The sequence below is a fragment of the Pteropus medius genome, unplaced genomic scaffold (assembly GCF_902729225.1).
Source record: "Pteropus medius unplaced genomic scaffold, Ma_sr-lr_union100, whole genome shotgun sequence".
Taxonomy (NCBI): domain Eukaryota; kingdom Metazoa; phylum Chordata; class Mammalia; order Chiroptera; family Pteropodidae; genus Pteropus; species Pteropus medius.
In genome coordinates this window covers 12,493,777-12,521,585 of record NW_024346667.1, presented here as the reverse complement: position 1 = coordinate 12,521,585, position 27,809 = coordinate 12,493,777, and the positions used below count along the sequence as shown (strand labels likewise).

General features: G+C 34.9%; 1 protein-coding gene and 1 long non-coding RNA gene across 2 annotated transcripts in view; both read left to right on the top strand.

Moving 5' to 3' along the window:
• The window catches only part of XKR6 (XK related 6), a 291,730-nt gene that overhangs the window by 93,616 nt on the left and 170,305 nt on the right, over positions 1 to 27,809 (top strand). The gene's annotated exons all lie outside the window — the stretch shown is intronic.
• LOC120613347 (uncharacterized) lies at positions 896 to 27,594 on the top strand. Its single transcript, XR_005655674.1, has 3 exons — positions 896 to 15,994; positions 20,581 to 20,694; positions 22,724 to 27,594. It is a non-coding gene; the product is annotated as an uncharacterized LOC120613347 (long non-coding RNA).

Here is a 27,809-nt window from a genome sequence, read left to right as displayed (position 1 = left end):
AGAAGCATCTAGGAGTTGGCAGTATCCTAAGAGATTAATTTACAAGACCAATATCTAAGTGAAACTGCCAAAGCCTGTTTTGTCCTGAGGGTGAATTTCAGCTTTGGTTTTGATTGTCCTTTGCAACACAGCAGGCAGAAGACAAAGCATTTTTTAATTTAGGAAATGTTCTTGAATTATAGTTTTCAGTATTTGTTCTGTTCCATTGCTTTGTTGTTGTTTTCGTCAAAGACTCCTATTTTCTGAGTTAAATCTTTCTTGCTCATCTTTAATATTTGTTATTTATGCTTGCATTCTTTTTTATTTCTTTGTGTTTTTTTTGCCTTTTAACCATCTATTACTCTTAAAGCATGTTTTCGTTTATTTGCTTTTGCCTTCTAAAATAGTGTTCATTTGTGAAATGATGTTATTCTTGTCAGTCTTCCTTGAGTTTTATCACCTCTTTTCTGAATTAAAAAAAAATTCTGACTTATATTTTTCATGTGTTACATCATTTCAGTATTTTTTAGCTGGTTTTGATTTTCTTTTGGAGGGGGTGTTTATTGTTTGTGGGGATATTGCTGTTTAATCCCTTCTTTATACTAACTTTCTGTTGCTAATTTTTGTGTGAAGTTAGTTTTCTCCAACTCTGAGAAGGAAAATTAGTTTAGATTGTGTTTCCCCCGTCATAGCGCTTCTTTTGTGGTTTTTGCACAGACTGCTCGCTTTCTCAGATTTCCTGGTTCCCCTCTCCCAGTTTACCTAGGCCTATTCTTTTTTCATCTCTGTTGTCTCTGTTTTGTTTTGATTCCATTCACAGCATTTTTTCCTCAGTGTGGGTCCTTGTCCTGGAAGGTAGGTCCCTGGAGGGTTAGTTTCAAGAGTCCATGGAGGCTAGCCCACCCCAGCCCCTTTGGGTGAGTTGGAGAACTAATTGCTTCGATTAATCTCCAACAAGTAACTAAAAGTCATGCAGAATGTAGAACCTAGGTTACTGTATGTTAGTACGTTATTGAAAATTTCACTTGTAAATTTTTTATTTTCAGCTAATGAAGTGGTACAGATACTTCAGTGTAAAAAAGATGCTTTTGACTGGAGACAATAAGTTATTTCTTTTATGTAGTTTTGCCTATTTTGAATATAGAACACTTCAAGTAAAATTGGTCATTTTATGAAAATTCAGAGAACTGGATCTAATTGTCCTTCCTGCTAGATCAATCCTAATTTTCCTGTGTTCATCAACTTGAGGACCCCCTTGGTTATAAGAGTATTTTGATTTTGATTTTTTTTTAAACTGGCTTCCTCCTTTTGTCGCATAGAGCTGGGGAGGGTCCCAGGAGGAAGAACTAAAATTAAATGAGATAATTCTGCTTCTTAATATCTTCTCAGCTTAATTATTTTAGTAAGAATCTGAAATCAAATATAGAATGGAAAATGAATGTAGACACACCATCTGAGAGCCAATAGTATAGTTTACACATCAAATTATAACATTCGTTCATTAGCAGTTTGGGCACCTATAATATGCTGTATTGAATAATTGTTAACAATAGAAACCTGCTTGAAAAATGTAATTTTCTCTTCTTATATTAGATTCCTAACCAGTGTTCTGTTCCTCAAATAAAATGGTTCTGATTATTCTTAGTTATTCATATTAATGGGAGAAAATGGTGGGAAAGTCTGCCAACATTTTGACATGAAACAACACATATCTGTCCTACGCATAGATAATTCATTGTGGGGTGTACCTGCAGGATCTCGTTTTTATCCTTTGCATTTATAAAATTTTTCTGGACTGGATTTTAAGGGCAGGGTTTTACTAAGGACAGGGTTTACATATAGTCAGTTTTTAAGGTAGAGGCAGACATTCTCCTTAAAAATGTTGGTTACATTGAATACAGTAATAGGAAGACCTCATCTTGCTGCTCTTCCATTTTCTAAGTCCCTTCTCTCTTAACTGCCCTTCCTGAAGCAGGCAGCAACCCTCTTCCATCTTTGAAGATGGAAGAGCAGCAAGCTTCTAAAATAGGAGATGACATTATCTGATTAGGTCTATGATACAGTAGAAGGCACAGAGTTAATTATATTTTGGGTGTGGGATGATTGTGAGATCTGACATTTTCTTGGGCAATAACATTGATTGATCTTAAAAGGAATCAGATTATTGGAGGGTTTGGGATATAGGGTATTTCCTGCCTCCCTGTTTGCAAAGGAGGGCCTTTAACCCTGAAGGTAAGGCTTTTCCCTGTGAAGGTTGGTCTTATGCACATAGTTCTTCCAAGACTCAGGCCTTTGCTGAGTCTTAGCCTATGATATATTAGCATTTTTTCCTTTTCACATATCCCTGAGACTTCTGAGGGAAGCTCCATTCCCTCCAGCTTAGGGTCTGCTCTGCTTTGCATTTTCAAAAGATAAAGTTAGAATCCTCAGTTTTTGTCCCCTTCCTGAGCGGACTCTTAAGAACATTGTTCACAGTTGGCCTAAGGATCTGAGTTACATCCAGGATTCAGAGTAATGATTTGTTTATCCAGTTCACCTCCAACTTGCCTTTCACAAAGAGGTGTACCATATTTTAATAGATCTGTCAAAATATGATTTTAGTTGGTTACAAATGTGGTAATGACAGTACTCTAGTTCTGATGTCTAAAAGGAGTAAAACTTTTAATGTGCATTTAAATTTCAATTTCTGATATCCATTTCCACCCTCTTTTTTATGTACTTGTATTTAAAGCCAATTATATTTATTTGCACTGTAACTTGCAGGTCGGTATTTCATTATAACATTAAATGTCAAATGAATTTCTTTTCCTCATTTTTCTTACAGAGGTTTTTTTAATCTCAAAAATGTGCAAATTTACTTCCAACTCTTCTTTGTAACTTGAATCTCTGTAGTCTGACTTGAGCAGACTTTTGTCCTTAAGCAAAATGCCCTGTGGCATTTCCATTGGAAGAGTTTTATTTCTTCTTCTTTGCTTATCACTTAACAGATGGAGAAAAATGTAAATGGTAGAAACTAATAAAAAGTCTACCAAGAATATATATGGAAAAGGACAAAAAAAAAACAATGAAGAAGGTAAAAGTTGAAGATTAGGCAATTAGCAGGTATGACAGAGAGGTTTAGTTGAGAGGAAATTACTACAGACTGTAGAATAGAGTTACTTAGACAGTAGCTCTAGAACCACCACCTGGGGCTACGGTACACTGACTCTGAAGATGTCTAGTGTCTATGGTAGATCACTTGATCGTATTATTAGGTCAGTACTTTTCAAAGTGTCATCTTGGCACAGCAGCATCTTGTCAGCCAAGCACTTGTTAGAAATGCAAATTCTTGGATCCCAGCCATGCTGAAGTTTAAGAGCTTAGAATGTAGAGAAAACATGGCTGTTTGGATCAGCAGTGCTAGGTAATAACGCGAGTTATTTAGAGATTCTTTCTTCTAGGGACCTCTTTTTTGTTGGGGTAATCCATGTTTGTAGCTATAATTCCAATGAAAAAAAATTCTGAAGACAACATTGTATTGAATCGATGTTTATGTTCTGGTTCCACTCAGTGAGCATCTTTCATTTTTTGTAGCTTTACAGATCTTAGCCTTTCTCTGTATTTGATACACAATACAACTCTACCTCTTTCTATTTCTTTTGGTTCTTAATCCGAATTATGTCTCTTTAGATTTCTATGTGGAAATGTGTGTGTGGATTTAGGGATCGAAATTTACTTGAAAGGTGTAAGAAAGATACAAGAAAGAGAGTGGTAATTAGAATAGAAAGGAAACGATGGGAAACATTGAGGTTTTCTTTTAAATTTAGGATATGAAAAAGGAAAAGTTCCTTAGAAACATAGTCTCAGTAAAGCTAGTATTTAAAAATTATTTTTAAATGGTATAGTAGCACAAGGTGGGTACTAGACTAATCCATCAGGGGGATCACTTTGTAAATTATATGAATGTCTAACCATTATGCTGTACACCTGAAACTAACATAAAATAACATCAAATGTCAACTCTAATTGAAAAATAAAAATTTAAGAAAGTGAATAAAGGTATACAGTAAAAAGCCTTTTATCCTCGTCTCTTAGCCTCTAATTCTCTTCCCCTGAGATAGCCACTGTTGTTTGCTTGTCCTCATGTATATATGTATACACACACACAATTTGTATATATGTTACTGTTTATATATGTTTACTTTTTGCCATAAATAGTAGCATACTTTACCTTTTATGATGGACAGTGACATTTTTGAAATCTTTTGCCATCACTGCTGTGACTAATATTTTAAGTGTGTATATATATGTATATATGCCATACCTGCATACTTACACACATACGCATCCAGTCTTTACACATATATTAGTATATCTGTAGAATGAATTTCTGTAAGTTTACTGACTGTGTCAAGAGTATATGCACATGGAATTTTGATAGATATTGTCAAATTGTCTTCCATAATGGCTGTACCAATTTAAACTCCCATCAGCAATGTAAGAAGGTGCTTATTTCTCCATAGCTGCACCAACAAAAAGTTTTGAATTTTTGCCAGTCTGGTTGGTGAAAAATAATTTCTCAGTGTAGTTTTAATTATTTGTAACATTGATCATATTTTTATTTGTTTCTTTCCATTCTCTGTGAATTGCCGACAGCTTTTGAACATACCTCTCTAACTGTGCCTCTCTTATTATTCACTTACTCAACAAATATTCTTTGAGGAACTTTTGTCTGGTACTTTGTGGGCTTGGGAGATTACCAAAATGAAAAATTTCACAGGGGGGGTTTTGTTTTTAAGATGGAAAATACTTTGAAATGAAACATGCTGAAGAAGACAGGCTAGGAGAGAGGGTCTGCTTAAAAATACATGAAACAAAGAGGATTTAGGGAACCGGGAAACACTTATTTAGTCAGAGATACTTATATTGTGATGTCATGACATCATTTCATGGTCTTCTGCTCAGAGTTCAGGTAGTTTGACTATAGAATCTACTGTTTGAAAACCCATTTGTTTTTCCACAGGATTAGTGTTAACATTGCTGTTGTAAAGTGGAATATAAAGCACTAAGGTTCTCAGGTTATGGTGATCTAGTAGGTGTGCACATATGTGGATCCACTGTTCTTTATAAAGTTCCCTCTAACTTTACTTCTCATTACAGTACTTCCACATAGCTTCTCACTTTGTCTGGATGTCCCATGTCTTGTGGTGGAAGGTCCACAATTTGTAACTTAGTCTGAAGGAGATATATATATGTATATTTTATATTTATATTTGTATATAAACTTGTATATATGTTTGTGTGTGTATGGGTAGGTGTAGTGTTTCATAAAAGGTTCTCAGTGGCCAAACTGTAGGCAGAATGCCCAGAACAGAGCTAGGTCAGAGCAGATCCCAAGTGGCTGGGAATGAGAACAAGTTGCAGAGTAGCTAGTGATTCTTTTTTAAAAAGCCAAGCATTGGCCATAGTGGGGAGCTCCAAGCCCCTTATCCTAAAGAAGTCCCAGGAGACCATACCACTTGGGTTCACACTTTGGATGAACACTTCCTTTCTCAGTCAGTGTCCTTGGCACTGTCTCTGTGTAACATGCAGGTCCTTCTTGTCCCAGATCTTGATGAATCCAAGGAGGATGGATGCTGGGAAGAGAGAATAACCTACCATTCTACTACATTGCTGTAATGTAAATACCATTGTAAAACATTTGTTCTTTGGGATGCTTAAAAGCTTCAAACTCAGGTCTTGACTGGAAAATGAAATGGAACTGAATTTAACTATTTGCTGAACAATATATCATTTTGGAAGCACTTAAAAATTAAACGGTAAATTGAAAGTGAACAGTTTATAAATGAAACCAGCCATTAAGTAGTTTTATTTTATCTTAAATACTAAATGCTAATCTGGTTCTAGAACTGAAAAGGACTTATTTGTCTTCCTAAAAGTTTGCATTTGACTACGTAAGGAGATTGCCTTTCTGTGGCTCTGAAGAATTAATTTTACTTTATTGTCAGATCTTTTATGTAAGAAATGTGGTCAGGAGTTTCCTATGCAATCTGGAACTAAGAATTTAGATTGACACTTGAGCTTTGTACTTTGGATATCCCTTTTCCTTATTTCCTGTTAGGTATCAAATAGGTGAGATTTTTTTAAAGTGAGGATTGTTTTCTCAAATTTATTGTGAACTGGCAGAAAAATGGAAAGGATCATTCTTTGAGACAGTTGAGTTGGCTGGATAGAAAATAACTTTCTTTGTATTGTTTCCCTGTCCTCCTTTTTACCTTTATTTAAAAAACTAGATGCAAATACAAAATTCGAAAATAATAAATTTAAGATGAATTAAAATTCGGGTGGAATCAAGGTATTGTAACTTGCTTAGTAGCATTGGACACTAAATGTATATAATCTTTTAAAGAATGGTGCTTTATGGTTATCCATGTCCCATGAATAGTCTCATTCAATTTTAGAGTCACTTATTAACTCTTGAAAAATAGATGGTTTGAGCATCTAGTGGTCAACCTGTGGAAGTGGAAAGCAGATCTATATGTTTGATCACATTTAAAGCCAAGGATGAACCACTCAAGAAATATTTGATGACAAGATTTTTTTAAAAGTCCCATCAGTGGAACAGTGAAAAAATTACTTAAATATCTGATTTGGCAAACATGACTACAGTAATAAACCTTTTAGCTTTTAACACTAGAAGTATTTTCCACAGAAAGAAGAGTGTCTTCCCTCCCCAAATAACCTATCTTACTAAGTTGAGAAATCACTTGGCAAATGAAAAGGAAATACTCTTTGAAGATAGCAATTTATCTTGTTCTCGCTTTTCAGTCATATCTGTTTAAAGGACATGGTACTATAGGAAATATTCATTAGGGTGATTGTCATTAAGAAAAGGTTAATGCATAGAGAACTCTGTATAGAGCAGGGAAATGTGTGCTGTACAAAAAGCTTGCTTTCAAAATGGGTTAACACGGAGTTTCTGCATATAGAATGATTTCATTCATAAAGTTAAAAGAGACCTAAGAGGTAATCTAATTTAGCCCATCCTCCTAATTTTATAGCCACAGAAACAGACTCAGCGCATTTAAATAACCAAGGCAGGACACACAGCTAGTTAGCATGGTGGCAAAGCCGACACTGGGGCCAGGGACACCTCACTTGTTGTGCTCCTGCGTTACTACCTTATGAATCAAAGCAATGCTGGAAATAATAGAAATTTTAGGTAATAGTAATATTTTTGAATTACTCGAGACGTGTTTACTATAGATTAAACTCCTAATGTACACCTGAAACTTACTGGATTTCGTTAACTAATTTCACCAAATAAAATTTTTTTTTTTAATTAAAAAAAAAAGAGTAGTTATCATCAAGCGGGAGGATTTGGAATATTGTTAGTCATAAAGTTAAAAAATAAAAAATCAACTCCGAAGGGACAAGTATACATTGTGGCTTTGACTATATTCCTCAATATATTTGATCTGTAGTCATCTTTGCACTGCTCATTTCTAATTGGTTTAAAACATACTCTTTTTATTTTTTTAAATTCTTTTGAATTCAAAAAGAGTGTTTTACATTTCTAAGTAAATAGCTGCCTTTGACTAGCCTTTGGTCGTTAATTTCTAGTTCCCTTGCAGTTTGGCTAGCAGTTTTGGCTTGTGTTGGTTTTTCTTTTGGAATATGTTGAGATTTTCTTCATTGCCTAATATATAATAAGTGTTTCAAACATATATTTGGAAAGAATATATATTCTCTGTTAGGTACACACATACATGATATAGCTTATTAATAGATCTTTCAAATCCTTCATATCCTTGCTTATTCTTACCTGCTTGATGTATTGATTTCTGAGAAAGGTTTTGCTGTGGTCTGAATGTGTTCCCCCCAAATTCCTATGTTGAAACTCAGCACCTGAGGTGATAGTATTAGGAGGTGAGGTCTTTAAGAGATGATCAGGGGTCAGAGCAGAGGGGTCTGCCTTCATGATTGGGATTAGTGCCCTTTATAAAAGAGGCCTGAGAAAGGTTCCTCACCCCCTTCTACCATATGAGGATATAATGAGACTCTGCCACCAGGAAGAGGCCCCTTACCCACACATGCTGGTACCCTGATCTTGGACTTTTAGCTTCCCAAACTGTAGGAAATAAATTTCTGTTGTTTATAAACTACCCTGTCGGTGGTATTTTGTTATAGCAGCCTGAACAGACTAAGATTTGTTAAAGCTTCCCTCAGTGAATATTAATTTGCCATGTTTTCTGATATTTTTACCAGAGTTATGTTGGTAGATACATAACAATTCATGATTTTTATCTTCTACGTGGATTATTCTATTTATTAGTATGAAATATTCCTTTTTGTCTTGTTTATTGGTTGGTTTGTTTGTTTTTACCTTAAGTTCTACCTTGAGACTAATACTGACATGCCTATTTCTTTACTATTTTCTTTTGGTATATCTTGCGCCCACATCAGTTCTCTGCTCAGATGAACCCTCCTTAGACAGACTTGGCCTGACAACCTTATAGCAACCTTCTGTCCCTCTCTATCACTTTAGTCCTCTGACTTCTTATCCTGCATTGTTTCTTAACTTCACATTACTCAAGTGTTTCTTGCTTTGCTTATGGTCTGCCTGCCGCTTGACTGTGTTAGCGTGGAGAGAGCAGAGGTGACACTTGTTTCTCTCTCCCCAAACCTCATCTCTTTGTCTTAAACATCTTGGAAGAGCCCTGGCATATATTAGGCATTTTATGAATATCGAATGAGTGAATCTTAAATTCCTCTCCAGGTCAGATATTTCCATTTCTGTCTACAGTTCTACACATATAACTTCATAGCTACATGTTTTACCATCTTGTTAACCCTTCAGTTTACCAGTACCCCTTATAAAATGCCCAGGACCCTCTTAAAATGTTTAGTACCAGTACAGCAAAACTAATCATCTCCCATCTTCTTAATACTGCACTTCTGCCAATGTCTTTTAATATTATGTTGCTTCTCTGGTATTATTCGTATCCTGGCTTAAATAAACTTGCTGGAAACTATAAATGTCTTTGTTTTCTATAACCTACACTTTGGCATTTAAAAAAAAAATACAGTAGAAAACTCTACACTTAATTATGCTGTCTTTCACCGTATTTAAAATTGAGGAGGGGAACACAATAGTTTTTTGCATGCACAGAATTTGCAGTGCAGTTAAGGAACGGGAATTTCTCCAGTTAGATCTAGACATTAGAACTAATGCCAATGGTAGAAATGATGGAGGCAAGATTTTGACGCCATACAGTCATGGTACACGTTGGATTACCTATATGTTTCCCTGCCCTTTCCTCACCCTTCCTTCTAAGGAAACCTTAATTTTGTTTAAGTAGTTTACCCCTTCTGCACAGCTTTGTCTTTAAGAGAGGCAGACCCCAGCCCCACATGGGCAAGTCATGATCAGTCTCAGCCGATCTTGATGGACCTATTTTCCTTGCAGTGGTTGGCAAGATGTAGTTCTGCCTGATAAGATGTGTGCTAGGGATCTTCAGACAAAGATATTCCTCTCATAAAAAGATCGAGAAGGGAAAAATAATTTTCTTACACTGGACATTGTTATATCTGCACATGAAGCTTGGGATGATGGGAGTCATCTTGAAACCATAAGGAGAACTAAACCAACATACTTGTGACAGAGTGGAAAGAAGTAAGGAGTCTAGGCTTTTGATGATGTAGAGCCACCAAAATAGCAAACTTTGGAGATAAGTGACCTCAGAACTTCTTCTTATTGAACAATAAAAAACAAATGAGTTGGCCTTTACTTGAGGTAATTAATATTTCCTGATAGTATTGATTTTTCCTGAACTGTATAAGACCAAAGTGATTTCCAACAGAGCTGCTCTGAAATAGAAAAGATTATTTTCCAAGGACATAGTCTTTTTGTCCTTGGAGATATTTAAGCAAACGTTGAAAATCACTTGATAGACTTGGGTTTCTAGCGTTGGTGAAAGTTTGGACTAGGTGACCTTACATCTTTTCTAACTAAGATTCAGGCTTTACCATTCTAAAAACAAGTTAATGAAGCACTCCATGGTTGACACACTTAGCTTCTTCATTTGTGTCCTCTTAGCTCTACTGGGAACTCTACTTCTTTGAGGAATGATGTGGAGCATTGCTTCTCCTCGTCTTAGGTAGCCCATTTTCCTTCCTCTGAATATGTTGTCTGCTGCTTTATAGTTTTCAGAGGGAAAGGGGACATAATTGTGTTTTGGCGTAAAAGAGCTTTTCTGTTGTTTAGATGTACTGATTTAGGAAAAGAAGAAAGTGTCTTAGAGTAGATGTCAGAAATTTTGTTTTACTGTAGTCATTTAAATAATCTTTTTAGCTTAATTTCTTTTCCTTTTAAAGAATGGACCAATTATTCCAGTCGTATGCATAGAGGATGTTGTAGGGACACAATGAAATGACAATACTTTGGAAAATAATAGTAGTGGTAGGCATTTATTAGAAATGTTTTGTGCTATTTGAGTTCATAAGTGGGAGTACATTCTTTTTTATATTGAAGTCAAAATACATAGTTCATTATTAAATTACTTTCTACCCTTTGAATTTTAAGATGATAGCGAGAAGCTAAGTAACTTAAAAAATAAAAATGAAATACAAATGAATCCACCTTTATTCATTGTGGACATTATTAGGAACATCAGATTTAAATCATTCTCAGCGTTTAATTGGATTATCTGCTTTATATTAGAAATAAAGGCGAAAAGGTTTGAATTCAGGTTTCAATCTCTAATACACCTTTTATACCAAAGGTAGTATAGAAAGAGAGTAGTACTGTTCATGTATTATTGTGAAGCTTCTTTTTGAACTTAATTTTTCTTTTCTCATAAAGCATATTTGGCTTAAGCTATTAGGAAAATAAGTTAATATACATGGTTAAAAATAATGACAGTTTTCTCTTCCACATTACCACATTTCAGAAGATGTAAGGTGAACACAAAAGTAGACAGGTTTGTCTTCTGGAATGGTGACATAGTGATAACTGATAGTTCTTTTTTTCTTCTCAGTTTAGACTTCTATTTCTTTACCCATTCTGGTGTAAAAACTTTTTCCTATCCAACCCTAGATTCCTCCATCTCCTTGCCTAATAGGATATATATATTTTTTAAATCACGGCTAACCTGAACAACTAGCCAATAGGGGAAAATTGTCTTTGGCCTTTTCTGTCCCTTTTGTGTTACATATTTCAGATATAACTTGTAAGGTTCTTGTCTTCTTGCTCTCAGGCAGCCAGACGGGTCTTTCTTGGGTAGGGGTAAACTCCAGATCTTTTTCATTATACTGTCCCACCAAAACATATCAATTCTATATTTCCTGTCTAGTAAGCTCTTGTCTGTTCTGTGGTGATTAGTCTCATATTCAACCCTGGAATTATGTTATAGATGTTAATGTGTTACAACCTCACTCCCTCTTAATTTAAAAAACAAATTTGGGAATGCCCGAAGACATATTTTGGTCTTGCTATGCCCCGTCAGCTGTACTATAGGTGCCAGTGGCCTGTGTGAATGCCAACTGTATTTAGAGGCGAGGGGTTCACTTTTGCCTTTCCCCTCCTTTTGCTGCCTGGAGCAGTAGTGGTTGTCATGCCTCCAGTCTTCAGCTCAACGCACAGGGCCAGCTTCATGGGGCAGGCAACCTGTGAAGTTGTACAGGGCGCCACACCTGGCTTAATGTTTTCCCATTGCCATTGTGATAGTCTTAATTTATTTTATTTTTTTACAAGAGCTCTGCCTTTTCCTTATGGCCCTGGAAATTATGTAGCCGTCCTATTGATAAGCTTTTATTCATTGCCTGCTTTCTCTCCTTCATTTGCTTCCAGCTTTCCCTCTGGGCTTTCTGTGCTGCCTCATAGCTCACTATCTTCTGCTAACCCCACTTTACCCACCCCACCATTCCCCCACAGTGGAATCTATGGAAAACAACAAATCTGAGTTACTTAACTATCTAGTATCTGTCAAGCTATCTGTTAAGATATTCACAGCTGTTTTAAGATTAATCTTCCCTTGGGAGGCACACTTACCATTCCATTATGTTTACATTTTTATTTGGGACTTTAAGTCCTGAACTATTAATTTTTTTAGTATTTAGCTAGCTACATATCTAATATTAAGTAACATAATCTGCTTAAACTAGTCCGATAAGAAAAAAAAAACATTTATTTGAAACTATGGGAAAACTAATAATAGATTATTAAGGATCTTGAATACTTGCCAACAGATCAGGACTCCTGGTTAATCAATTGTGTTTGTAGGATTATGTAATCTAATGTATATAAATTTTATAAATCCAAGTTTTCGTCAAGTTTCATTTGTCTTAAAAATAAGTGTTTATCATCCTTGTGTACTGTTGATAAGAATGTAGAGTAGTATAGCCTCTGTGGAAAACACTGTGATGGTTCATTAGAAAATGAAAAATAGAATTACCATATCATCCAGCAATTCCACTTCTGGGTTTATACCTAAAGAATTTAAAGCAGGATCTTGACGAAATATTTGTACATGCATGTTTTTAGCAGTGTTATTCACAATAGCTGAAAGGTGGAAGCAACCCAAGTGTCCATTGATGGATAAATGGGTAAACAAAATGTGGTTTATATGTACAAATTAATATCGTTCAACCTTAAAAAGGAAGGACACATTAAAAAAAACCCTTGAATCTGGAGGATTCAAGTGATGTCAAGTGAAAGAAACCAGACACAAAAGGACAAATATCGAGTGGCTCCACATATATGAGGTACTCACGATAGTCAAATTCATAGAGACAGAAAGCGGAACGGTGGGGGAGGGTGGGCAGTTTTTGTTCAGTGGCAGTAGTTTCAGTTTTGCAAGATGAAACAAAATCTGGAGATGGATGAAGGTGGCGGCAGAACAATGAATACACTTAATATTACTGAACTATACAGTTAGAAATGATTATGACGGTAAAAAAAAATTAGTTGTAAATTTTACCTCGGTAAAAAAATGGAAAATAATAATCCTCATTCGGTTGAGGAGTGGATGAAGCTACAGGTGAAACAAAAATGGTAGAATTTGGTAGTTGCTGAAACTGAAGGTACATGAGGGTTCATGCACTACTCTGTTTACTTTGTATACTTTTGAAATTTTCCATAACAGATTTCAAAAATGATTTTCATTCAGTTTAGAAAACTAAATTTGTCCATCAGGGATTTATCCTGGCTGCTTTAACCCTTCATTATTAACGGACATTTCCATTGAAGAGAGGGACATGGCTAGTGAGAAACAGAATGAATTGAAACTTTCTGACTGGAAGAAGAATGTTGCTAGAGAAGGAGCTGAGAGGGGTGTTACCTCAGAGGGCAAGCGTTATCTTGTAGAAAGTGAAACTACATGAGTCCCTTTCAATTACTCTCCTTTTTTAGAACAGTTACTAAGACTAGGAACATACTTAAAAAATTTTACTGTGCATTAAGTATTCTTCATTCCTATATTCTTTATTCTGATGAGCCCAAACGTGGTTGTAATTGTTGCCTGTGTGTTTTGGAACTACAAATAAATGATACAGTTATCCACCACTAAAGTTAATATTAAAAACACCGTGGCTTATACTTCATGGAGCTTGAATTTATCAGAGACATCTCTACATCTCTACAGTGTGGTCGTATTTTCCAACACAGGCATTTTTTTTTTTTCCTTTTTCTACTTGAAATCCAAACACAGGTACTTTCTTTCCCATCATGGGCAGGGTGTCCACCCAGTTATAAGATGTTTCAGTTATTAATCTGATCATCTTTTAGACAACACAGTCTCCTTTTATTAGGAGGACTAATGTATCAAAGATCTATGAACTAATCTACTACTAAAAAAACTGGACACTGGAAAGCAGAAGCATTCTGTTGTGTATACACATTAAACTTTAAAACGTACAAAATCTGGTCTTTAAGCCATTTGAAAATAGAGGATGAAGGAGATGAGAATGTTTTTCTTTTTTTTTTATCAACACATTTAAATTTTATAGAGTTCTTACTCTTGTTTGTAAAAGATACATAATATGGAGGATTTAGTACAAGATCAACAAAGATACATTTTTATTTGCTTTTTATAGAGAATATCTAAGCTTAATTATATGGTGGGCTGATTCTGGGCACAACGCAGATCATCCTCTAGACATAAAAGAAAAGATATATAAAGAGCTGAAATATATATAGCTCATATTGAGGAAGTATCTGTTTATTTTTTTGGAATTTTAAGATTATATTTGACAATATATTACCTTTTAAAATAAACAAATATTACATTCCTTTCTTAGTCTGTATCAATAATTCTAATGGAACATGGGCAGAGCCCTTAAATGTTGAACTTAGCAATTGACATCCTGCTCTACTTACCAGAATAAGGTGAAAATGCTCGATGTCATACTCCAAGGTACTGTGGTAAGCATGGAGAATGGCAATACGATCTTAATACTGTGTTCATGGTCTAATCAAATTATAATAGGGCATTTATTTAAAGAAATTTCATGTTTGCGTTTGTAAATATTTCATCACTATGAGAGAAAATAAAGCAAATCATAAGTTAAGGCAATTTCAAATGTACTTCTAATAGAGAATCTTATTAGGTCTGGTTGCAGTCTTGTTCTGTTATAACTAACTTTTCCTTGTTCTGTTTTCTTCCAAGCCTGATTTGTCCTTTGTGTAAATGTTGAATGCGTACTATGTACAACACATTAAGCTAAATACTGAGAGAAGTGGAAGATAAAAATCAGTGACAGCTCATGTTTTTGGCTCAGGATAGAAGTCAGTTCAGAAGCTGTGTAATCAGCTGATGAAAACTGGGAAGACTCAGTGCATTAGGAATACACAGCTGGCTTTAAGAGAATGGTAGGAGTAGAAGTCACACTTCAAAGAGCTGAGTAGTTAAGGGTGATAAATGAACACAGTCCCCATTGCACTTAGAATAAAGCCCCAAATCCTCATTGTGCCATGCGAGACTGACGGGTCTGGCTCAAGCATTTGTTCTTCTTCAGTGTCCTCTTGCCACATTGCCTTTTTTCTTATCCTCCAAGTCACCATGTTCTCTACTGTCCATAGACTTTCACATATCCAGTGCCCTGTACGTAGAATAGTATTTTTCTTATTCTTTGCCTACCCAATTCCTGTTCAGGCTTTAGATCTCAGTTTAAATGTCACTTCTGTCAAGAGATCCCACCAGGCTGCTGTATAAGACTGCAAGAGCTGTGTTCCTTGGCGCATCTGGCCTACAAGAGCACCCACTGAAGTTGTGCAGAATGACAGCCTGATCAAAATTAAGCCCTGCATTATGTAGTATCATAGCCTCAGATGTTTTTACTTCATGACAGTTAACATTTTGAATCCATAAATGTATCTGATTTTTTGTGTAATGGAACCAGTGTATCCCCAGGCCCTGACACATAGTTTTCAGAAAATATTTTTGAATGAATGAACAAATTTAGATCATTTTTCAAATTTGAGAGTTCGGCAGTAAAGAAAATGGAAGAAGGACATTAGCTGAAATCAGTGATGTATTCAAGGAAATGGATAGTGGATTGGTCTCAGGATCAGTACACCTGAATGTGTCTGTAGGCAAAAGGAAAGGAAGACTCAAGAAGAAACTGAAGATGTAAATGAATGAGGGAGTAATTCATGGATTAAGGTTTCATAGGAGTTATTTGATAAAGTTAGTCGTAGAAGATCCCTGTTTAGGTAGGAGAGAGAGAAGGGTTTGGAAATAATTTATTAGTGAGGGCTCAAGTGAAATTAGGTAATATGAATTAATCTGCAGATAAATGCCACAACACTGTCAATTATAGCAGTTTAGTATCTAAAGAAAAATGCTATTGGAAAATGTTCACGATCATGTACGGACAAGTGGTGACCCACCATGACTCACAGTCAGAAGCGATGCATTGTAATCGTTAGATCAATTTGCCACTTTTGCAGGTGGGAGGCTCCTGTAAGTGCCCAAATCTAGTTATGCCAGAGTAATTATGCCTTCTCCTGCTGAATAATTGAGGAATTCTGTCTATGGTGAGTGCTGATTTGGGACAAATGAGAGAACTATAGAGTTAAGATCATTGTTAAAATGGACAAATATTATTTTTTAGCATATTTTGCTGTTTCCTACCTGAGAGACTGAGTTTCTTCAGAGATATTTTGTTGGGAGCATGGCCAGTTTCATGTATTCTGTCTGTGATAGTGTGTGTCACATAAAATGGCAAGATCATAATTTTAAAAGGACCTGGAGTTGGAGTCTAAGATCACTGAAGAAGTCCATAGCATTTGCCACTATGTCTCTAGGATTGGAGGATTTGCTGAATAATCGGTGACCAACTTTGTGGCACATGCTGAGTTACTGGATCGCCTATTAAGTCCTTAAAAGTAAACTCAAACCTTATAACATACTCCTAATTTATAGATGTCAGGAGTGAAAGTGTACTTTTCATGCTACAATGTGGTGTGCAGATTTAAGAACATTAAAGCAGCAAGTGGTTGCCGAGTTCCAGAAGCCTAGTGCCTGGGCCACATTGACAGGTAACATCAAGGGTGACAGCCGAGCGCCTCTGGTTCTGGTCCCAAACGAATTCTCACATTCATAGGGTGGCTCGTGAAACCTGACTCAAGGCTATAAAAATTTCTTTCCATTTTGAGAAATCAATCCATAATGTTTGAAATGCTGAAATAGCAAAGCATCCCTGAAAAACATTTAAATTATATAATAATTATTCATGTTACAAAAATTACAATAGAAGTTATAAAGTGATAAGTAAAAACCCTTTCCCTCCTGTGTTTTAACAGTTTCTTGAAGAACCTTCCATAATATTCATTTCCTTTTTCTTACTCATATTTTTATACTCCTTTTTAAAAATATTATTGTTGAAACGAATGTATGTATCTATTCACAATGTCATTTATGCATGACAATATATGTAGGACAACTTTCCACAGCTATGTGAGATGTAACCTGATTTTTTAAAACCAGCTTCTTTTTGACTATATAAGATGTAACAATATTTTTAACCAGCTTCCTTTTAACAGACGTTAGGATTTTTTTCCAGATTTTTTCCTTCATTTTTTTTTTTTTTTGTATATTAATAGTACTGCTGTAGTATTGTTATAAATAGTCTCCCTGTACAAGTATTTTTGCTTGCATGTAAGAAGAAATCTGAAGGATCTAATCCTAGAACTCAATTTTCTGGGTCAAAAGCATGTGAGTTTTTTAATTTTGTTAGCTGTTGCCATTGTTCTTCAAAAATGTAGTACCGGTTTGCATCTCTCTGGTATATTTGAATGCCTGACCCCTCACACTCTTGATAATTATTGTCTGTCTATTAGCATCTCATTTTGATTTATATTTCCTAAGTTTTGAGTGAGTTCGAAGATATTTTCCAATGTTTACAGGTCATTTTTTATTTCTCAGTGAGTTGTCTGTAATCATTGCCCATTTTTCAGTGGGTTGTCTTTTTCTAAACAATTTATAAAAACTGCATATTAATATTTGCTGCAAATATTTTCCATGGCTTATCATTGAATTTTTTTTATAATTGTTTATCTTTTTGGTTTGGCTTTTGCATTCTAAAAATAAACCATGTTCTTTTTTTTTTTTTTGGCTTCTAATTTATCTTCTTCTTTAAAATTTATTTGCAAAAACTTCACCCATGTTTTCTTTAAATATTTTTATACTTTCATGATTTAACTTTAAATGTGGTATATCTGGAATTTATTTTGGCTTAAGGAATAAAGGTAGAGATCCAGGCTTACGTTTACCAGCTCTTGTCTCAACACTTTTTTAAGCAGTGTCTCTTCTTTTGTATAATGCTTAACTTGAAATTTCTGACTCATAAATGTATTGTTGTTATAGGACCATCACCATAAAACAAGATGGAGTTGAATTGGGAAAGCTGCTTAGGATTCCCATAAAAGTTAAGAATACGACAAAACTACAAGGGACAAACAGTTTCTGTTTTTTAAAAAAAACATAGAATTCTTATGGTTTCTGCTTAGATTAGGAGATAAGAGGTATATGTATCAGAAGGGAGATCTTAGAATCTTTAAAGTGCTAGGAGCAAAAAGTAAACTTCTAAGAAGAGACCACAATGTTCAATAATTAGGTTGCAGGTTCACCCCTAGTGTAGTGTGAGGCATAACTCTTTCTGTAAAAAATTCAGTCTAAACTAAGAAAATGATTTTTATGATATTTTACAGGTTGGTTTTTAGCTCAGCGGTTCCTTTAACTCAAGCTCTTCCTGCTTAAGAATCACTCTCGCGAGATTGTCTTTTATATTAGATGTTCTTAGACAAATAGGCATTGTTTTATGGAAATTTAATTCTGATTTGTTGAAATTTATAATAAATTTACTGGAATTCTCTGATCTTATTAAATGGGAGACCTCAATGTAACATTCCTAGGGTGACAAATGGAATTAAGTAATTAGTTTGACTTGAGACTGAGTATGAGTTACTTGCCTTAATAAGCTATAAAGCATGTCTTCTAAGTATCAAAATCTCATACATTATCATTTAAGGCCTTGACCAAAGAGGAGGGTAGTGAAAGTTGTGGAATTCAAAGAACTAGTGTCACGGTATTTGTCGTTATTACTTTCTTAGGGTTGGATGGATTGGTTCACGGAAATGATAGGACTGTAGGTTGTGTAACAAAAATATACTGTGACTCAAGCAAAAATAGGGAAATGAAACTGTGGCTGTAGCATGGATGAAAGATCTTAGTTTTGGAAAAGCAAATGAAACCTCTCATCTACTTTTTAGTTTTTGCTAAAGAGTGGCAGCAAATGTGAGTTGAGAAGAGCTATGGGCTGAATGATAGCTTCTCTTTGTTGATGCAGGACCAATTTGGGATTTATAGATGAGTGAATGTTTAAGGCTTACAGTAGAAAAAGTACATCTATCAGTTATGTATTTTCTGAAATTTATTACAACTGAAAACAACAGGGATCTGTGACATCCGTAGTAAAGGAGGTAGAATTGACTATTTACAAGTAAGACCAGCATACAGTTTTCCTTGATTAAAATTTGAATGCATCAAAATATAAAATTTACAGAGTTATCTTATGAACATTAGTGGGAAACGAATTCTCAAAGCCTATTGATTTTGTTTTTAATCTTTTCTCTTGAGGCAAACCATAACCTAAAACCTAGATATGACCCAAAACAGTGTTCTTTTTTAGGCTAAATATTTAAACTTAAATTATAATTTATTACTATAAATAGTTCTGAGACCCATAAATTTCAGAGTCAAACCGTTTAGCTTTGTAACATTATCTAGATACTACATTTAGTTGGATTTCACATGAAAAATTATGGAAGATAAGCTAACTCGGAAATGTATTTACTCTCTATTTAAGGTGAACATAGAGCTTAAACTGAGTCACATGCCTATATTTTGATGTCTTTTGGTAATGTACCATATTCCCACAAAATTAAAGAATTTCACTGGTGTACATAGAACCAACCAGTGAAGAAAAGCAAAACATCCATCAGTAACGTTAGTATAGCCTAGAGTCATGATTTATTAATTCTATTTAATTTAATAGTTATATATGAATGGTATAAAAATTCATAAGACATTTGTTTTTGTTACATTATAATTAGGGCCAATTTTTAAGTGTAACTTTTGAGCAAAGTTTCTGAATTTTATAGTTTCAATTGAATGAAGTACTCTTAAGTGATTTTTTTGAAGGTGTTTGGCTGATTTAACCTTACAAAATAGTCTGAGACATTTATATTTGGGGTTAAAACTACCATTGCTCTCCAAATGAAGGAGAATTGGTTTTTAGGATCATCATAGGATTTTCAAAACATAAGCTTCACACTAAACAGACCAAATGATGACTGGAGGTCGCTTGCAGCATAAGATTTAGGTTTCTCAGTGGATTTTGTTTTAAATCCTAGTCTCATTTCGTTGTTGTTTAATATATACTGCCTTCCTTCCTCTCATGGAAACATAGTAGCCCTTATTTTCCGTTTCGTCAGCATCATAGCTCAGACTTGGGACCAAGAATTTGGAAATAGAAGGCTGGGGCTTCACTTGCTGAGATTCAGAACCCCTCTTTCATAGTCAGCATTTGACTTCCAGTGCTTAGAAACATTCAGTATTTGTCGAATGAGAGAATGCCTTACTTTGATTGTAGGAACAGGTTAGTCATATACTACTAGCATTGCTGTTGGAACTAGGAATTCCAAATATAAAAATATAATTCTCTGGCTAAACCATTGTTCTGGTTCAGTATTATACTTTCTTTTCTTGGCTCGTTTTGTATGCATAAAGTTGCTGTCTAACGTCATTAGCTTCATTACTAATGTTGTTATATTTAACTCTAAAAAGAATGAACATTTTATAATCTCAGAACGTGACTAAAATACTACTCTAGCTTTGTAGAACCACCTTGGAATTAAGTTGTCATTGTTAAACCCAGCAGCCGATGGGATGAGAAGAGAGCACCCTTCCATTCTAAATAGGGTTGTGATGCCCTGGATAGAAATATGTACATTTTCATCTTTCTGTGATAAAAATGGCTTCTAGTAGTTTATATTGTAGTGTCATGTTAGAGATTTCATTCCATGGTCATTTGTTCATTCACATGTATTTTTATTTTTAGCTCTAAGCGAAAGACATGAGGCCTAAGACTGACAATGAGGTTGTTTTGAGGCCATCTGATTTCTGACTAGAAGGTGTGCGATCGCCTCGTCCTGAAACCACTTCAGACACAATGGTAATGGCAAAACCTAAGAGAAAGAGAGGCCTTCATGTTTTTCCATGCCTGTTCTCCTACCCCAATTCTTTCCTTTTTTAAGTTTAAAAAAATTTTTTTAAGTTGTGAACAAAAGGTATTAAACAACATGCCGACATGTAAAACATGTCCTGACTAAACTGGTTCAAATGTTTAACAAAGGGACTAATTGTATATATACACCTGCATATTAATTAATAAACCTTTTAGAGTTGTTTAAACACACTTTTTTAAAAAGTGAGCTCCACTGAGCTACTTAACAAGCAACAAAATGTTTATATGAAAACACCTGAGCCATTTGGAATTTGCAGATTGAAATCCTTTTCTTCCTTTGAAATCCAGTAGGGTTTGCTCTTTAAAAGGGGCTCTAAATTTAATAAATTTTCCAGACTAGAAAGTAAGGATTCTTGCCACAGATTTCTTTTTCTGTCATGAAGAATTTTGATGTTTTATGTATGTGTGGGTGTGTTTTATTTTTAAAGTGTAAAGTGCTTGTTAAGAATGTTAGTTGTATCAGTTAACTCTGCTTTAATTATCAACTGCATCTTAGTTCAAAATATATTTAGCAGTTGAAGGTAATAGCACTTTTTTTCATTATAGTGAAACTTTTTGGGGGGAGTGGGGTAGGGACTTCTCTTTATTAAGTTTATTCCATGGACCATGTTCTGTTAAACATGTTAATGTAGCCATGCTCACAAGGCTTAATTTCCCTGGAATAGAATTTCTTATAGGTCCTTTGCCCAAGTTCAGATTTTATACTAACCTGTGTTTTAGAATAAGTAGTTTTTTATGTTATTTCATTCCTGTACTACATGTAACAGTGTTAATAGCAAAAATAATTTCACAAATTTACTTATATTTAGCCTCAATTATCTATTTGTTTAATTGATGAGATGCTAAGAAAATATAATCATCCTATTCTAGAGGATAATACACAGGGCAAATTTTAAGGAAGTGGCAACATTACTATGTATTTTTTAAGTAAGGCTTATTTTTGTTTTCTTCTAGAGGCTCAGTTGTCTCTATAGTTCTGTACATGACCTCATTTCTCTCCAAACAGTATTTTCTTACAAACAGTATTACAAATAGTATTTTACAAACAGTATTTTCTCAAATGTTGAGAGTGACTTAAAATTTATAAAATTTTTTTATTAGAGTATGTGGCTTTCTGCGATGACAGACTTATTCACATATGTGAATCTAGGCACTGTTTAGTTTGAGTAGAATGAATTTATATCTGTATCTCAATTTATACTTAAATAAGCCCGCCTACTCTTGTTCTAAAGAAAAACAATGTACAGTAGGTTACTTTACCATATTTCCTGATGTGTTTTATTCTTCTGGAAATGTGAACTCTGAACTCTTAATTTTCTATGGAAAAATTAATGAAATAGGCTGGTGTAAATAGCATGATTCTTAAGCCTATTGTAGAAGAATTCTTCATATAGTTCACTTTTGTGTATTACTGTTTTAATGAGAAACGATTATTTGTTGTTTTTATTTTTTAAAAATTCTTATTACTTATATTTATCCCAACAAAATTGGTTTTTCTTTTACAAATAATAGATTGACCCTTTTTGAGGTTGGGACTTTGAAGGACATCTTTCTTATTTCAGATGCTGAAAGTTAATGATTTTAACCACTATCAATTGGCTAAAAACATAGTTTTTAGAGGTATGAGTTATACAAGAACAAAATCAGTTATTTATGCACCTTAATGAATGTCTATCACCATAGTGGTAGTTTTTAAAATAAAGACAAAGGTACTGTTACTTTAATTTAAAGCCTGAAATTGTAAGTGTAAAGATATTTTGACCCAGTAAGTATTAAATAGGTGATATGTATGAGTATAGTTTAATATTTATTTTCTTATAAACTGCCTTGTTTTTAAGCAAAACTTTAGTATTATACTTAAGAACTTATAACTGTAAGCCAAGAAAAAAAAAACATTAACTTTAGAAAGTCTTTTGCTTTTGACATTGTTTAATTTTTTTTCCTTTTTGTTTTTTAGGTTTGCAATTTTTTTTGGTGATGGCATGTTCAGAATCTTGGATCCCTAAGTTGAATATGTTGGAAATATTTAGGAACCCTGGAAATTGTTGTTTTTGCATATATAATGACTCAGTAGGTAAATCAGTAGATATAATAAAAAGTATATAAAAGAATAGGTTTATAAGTCTGTATTTCTAAGTTGGCATGCATGTCTCAAATTCTCGGCTGTCAGTATTAATGTCATACCCCAGAGACAGTTATCTTTTGAAGATCTGAGAATTTTTATGGGCCTCATATTTTCCCAGACAGTTGATATAATCCTCCCATGTCGATTTGGTCAGCTTCTTTTTTTTTCTACCTACTTTGCTAGTGTAGCTTACTTAGAGCAGAGATAATTACTTATGAGGAAGAGGGAAGAGAAAAAAATCATCAAGTGGAAATCCTAAAGGTAGTAATTATAAAATTTCAACCTGGAAGTGGCCTCAGAATGGTCTGTGTTTAGAATATGCAAATTATACCCAAATTATACCCAAATTGCTTATGGCAATTGCTGTCAATTTTTGAAATAGATACTGTTACGCAGCAGAAGTGCTAATGAGGAGGGAAGAGAGCAGTTCATTTTCACCTCCCTCTCCTCCCTATTGTTGAGTGAATGAATTCCTGGATAGTAAAATGGCCAAAGGGCAGATAGTGTGAATGAAGAGGAGAAGGAACAAAACTTTAAGCCCAAAGATTATTTCCCCTTAAAAAAATTGAAAGTTGGCTGCATTCCATGTACCTCAACACACTTTTAAAACTAGGCTGCTTTCATGTAGACCCAGAACTTGAACTTGGGCATTCTTAGCCATAGGAATGGATGGAGATCTGTATCTCATGTGATACCATGCAGTCTGTGGGTGACCGGAGTGCCATTGTCCATGGTTTTCTTTTTCTCTGCCCTATTCTTGCTGGAATTAAGAGATATGAGGAACAATCTGGGGCAGATAGTTATTTTGATGGTCAAATGTGACTGCCTCTTCACTCTTTTGACCACAACTGGGGAAAGATTGATTTTTATGACCATAACCAGAGCAAGTTGAAAAAGGATCAGAAGGAAAGGATGAGGAGAATTCAAGGAACTATAGAGACTGAGTGGTGGGTAGCTCAACAGAGTAGAATGTTAGTTTTATTGCAGTTAGTTTATCATTGGTAGATTATCCAGTAATATAGAAATAGCTGTATAAAAGAATTTTTTTTAAAAAATAACATTTCTGTTAAAAGGCTTTTAGAAACTAAATCAGCTACACCATAACTATCACCCGTCCCCTTTGCTTTGCTTTCCTTTAAAGGGAATTGGCTGACAGATATTTAATAGATGGCACAATGAAAATGTTAGATCTTTTAAAATCAAGTTATATTTTTATTTTAAATGTATATTGCCTATTTAGCTGCTTTTCCCTATTACAACTGGCTTTTTAAAAACTTTCCTTCTGTGATACTTTTGTCAATAGAGGCATTTCCTCTTAGCCAATTCTAGCCACAGTATTGACTGGGCCTGAGCATTTGATATGCCCAGAAGGAATTAGACAGGCAGGAAAAAACTTGGTCCCTCCTAGAATTAATATTTTAAAGACCTTCTTAGATTCTAAACACTGAGTACAAATGAATGAGACCCAAGAGAGGGAAAAATTTAGGAGCTTAAGAATAAAAAATGATGGAGGATGGGGTGTGTACTCTTAAGTAAGTAACCTAAGAGAAGGGACTCGTTTTCCTGGAATTAGGAGGCAGCGTGCGGAACCCTGGGGACAGTGGGTATTGTGATCTTAGTTCGAGTAATTCACACTAGTGCGGTAGTATTTAAGGATCGTGGCAGGTGATCTTGGGAAACACTGATGCATTTCCTGACAATGGGTTTGATTTCGTTCTGCTATGTTATAAGTGTACTGTGTGACTCAAAGATGAACTTAATTCAAAATAAATATCTTAGCAGCTGTCAGAGAAAAAACTATAAAAATGAGTCTTTTGTCCGTTGTATAACTTTCAAAAATAATGTAGAATACTGAGTATATAGTACAGAATTGATAACATGAATTCAATTAGTAGTTCATGTATGCTTTCCAGAAACTTCTAAATAAAACCTTAAATTTGTTTAATGTTGGACTCAGTTGTACTAAACAGTATTTTAGTACATGTCTCATGGGAAAATATGCATCTTCTTGGGTCACCACACTTAGTCTGTCATATCACTGTGAGAATTCAGAAATCTGACTCAGTTTATCCAAGGATGAATGGGTCTTTGTAAGTTGGGTACAGTAAGTACGTATGAACGGGCACACAGAAAAAGTGAGCCTTGAAGAATGGTTCTTTGTATTTTGGAAGTTTGAGACCAAAATCCGAAGAAAGCTACGGATCCTTTTCCCAACAAGACTGCAACTTCTGAGGGTAAAGGGACAGCCCTTCATTGTCAGGCCAGGAAGCCCTGATCTAAATGATCATCTTCACGTCTGACCTGGCTCTGACTTTGTTGTCACTTTCCAATAGTGGTTCTCTATCACCTTTGAATAAAGCATCAGATCTTTAGGGTCGCTTACTGCCTCCCACATTGAACATTAGCCATAAGTTTAGAGCTTTGTCATAATGGGACAAAAACACCCTGCCAAGCGCTTCCGCCCAAGCGAAAGTGGTGAAAAGAGCCACGCCCTCCTCGGTAGTGCCACCTCCTGCTAATGCAGGGCGCCCGTTTCATGGTAATTTGATTGTTAATATTTTGTTTTTAAAAGTGAGCGTGTTTCTTCTAAAATTTTTAATTATGATAAAAGGTTTTTACCTCTTTTTTCATGTCTTAGGATATCAAATCCGTGGTTTAAAATGTGTACTTGAAATTAACATAGTGACTTGAAATTTGGAATTTTGTCATTTTGTGATTCTGAAATTTGTAGCACATTTTCAGGAAAACTGTTGAGATTCCCGGGTAATTTGTTCTTTATTTCTTTCAAGTTTCCTGAATGTATTATTATTTCTGAATTTTATTAGTCCATTTATAAGTTTAGAGAAAACTCTTCAGTTCATATGTTGACACAAAATGGATGAATTTGATTTATATTATTAGAAATGTGTTTTGACAAAAATTTCCATTTGAGTGGCTCTAATCTCCAGATTGGAATCTCAGATCACCTGCTTGTTATGTCATTCATTGGGACTTTTCTGCATAATACTGCTTCACTGAGAAGTCATCCTTGAAAAATAAAGATATCCGAAGAAACTTATTTTGGGACTGAGTAGAGAGATTGAAGAGCATCATCAGCTTGACAACACAGAACACTCTGGAAACATCCTAGACTGTATTGCTTTTGTACATGAAACACAATTTGACTGTCTTATGAATTGGACCTATAGATATAAAACAGCCTCATAAAATGTATCTTTAACATAAGAAGAACACAAGTCTAGCCTTTAAAACACTTCTGTCGGTGCAGTCTACTCCTGATTAATTACATTGGTGGAGGAGAACCTGATCATTCATCTTGTCTGAAAGTTAGACAGTCACATATTCTGGGTTTGAAGGTGTTTTGTATTTCTTTTTGGAATGTAGTGTTCGGGGCTTTTACAACGTGTGCCTCACAATTTCACGTTCCCTGGGAGAGGAGCTTGAGTTAACCCATGTCCCGATACTTGTTCTCTGTCCTTTTCTGTACTGTCGACTTAAATTTAGGGGAAATATCTAGTGTATAGGATTCCAAAACTGACTAGAATCCTGTTAGGTTTATCCTGCTTACCCTCCCCACGTAATTTTGTTGCATTTCCTTTCCACCTCTAATAAATGCTGCCCAATTTTAGTCCCTTTGTTAGGTCCAGATAGAATTGTAACCACACTGTCGAGGCTTCTTCCTCCTGTTGTCCTGTTTCATTCTGCCTTCGATGGGAGGTATTCAGTTGCCACTTGTGTCTTTTCATTTCCATGTTCCTTTCCGCATGTTCTTATGGGGAAATAAAATAGGTCTAGATTTAGAGATATTGGCTATCCAGCGTTTGCATATAAAAATTCATAGCACTGTATTTAAAATTTAGCTTTTTAGATGTGGTGTTGACAGTAGTCTCCATTGGTCATCTGCTCAGTGCTGGACACTGCTGGATGTGGTTGTCTACTCTTCTTCTCCACCACCCTGTTCTCTTGAGGCCAGGAATGAACCTCTTCATGCATCAGGCAGGGGAAGAACCAGAACTGACTTCTATGTAAAATAAAGCTTGCTAGTTCTAGAGTCATGAGTTAATGAGATAATTAAAGAGATCCATGTGTTCCCCCTGGATGCTAGTAAAAAATCACGTGCAGAGGGAAGTGATCAAGTCAGTGAGATTTTGAAAGCAAGATTTGTCCAAAAAAAAAAATCCAAATTTTAGGTTAACCTAGAGGAACCCACATTGACTATTCAGATATGTCTTTGAAAAATAGCATACTCCTTTAAAAACATTACCAAATTACCTGACACATTCAAAATACGATATTCTAAAAAATTTTTTACACAGAATTTTTCAGAAGCACGTGCAAATATGTTTGTGTAAAATTATGTACGATATATAATCACTTTCTGACTCTTGCTCTAATAAAAAACTTTTAAATGGTCTCATTGTTTAAGAGCTAATAGCTTGAAATTATTCTCAGTAAAATTTTACAGCATATGATACTATATTTTACTTTTCATGTTAATGTACATGTATCTTTAAAAGATGCTTACAGTTGTTTGTTTTCTACATGTAAAAATACTGTAAACAAGGTCCATGTCTCCAGTAAGAGTTTCTGAACTTTTGGCTGTAATTACTAGGTGATTGGGCTGAGGCCGGCTGGAAATGCATGTTGAGCTTTTCTATGTATGTGGCAAACTCTGTGCAAATAAAGTAGCTTTGTACTCTGAAGGAGATTTTAGTAATTAAATTTTTGTTCAATAAAATGTGTGCGAGTTAAAGTTAAGTACGTGCTGCGAGCTAAGGAAATGAACAAATGATCTATAAATGTGATGGTCTAAGTTAGTGGTTTGCAACCTTTTTCTATCCAAGTTAACAATGGTAGTGAGTCGGTAGGAATGGAGTGAGGGCGAGATACGTAGTTTGAAGGAGAAAGAAAGACTCCC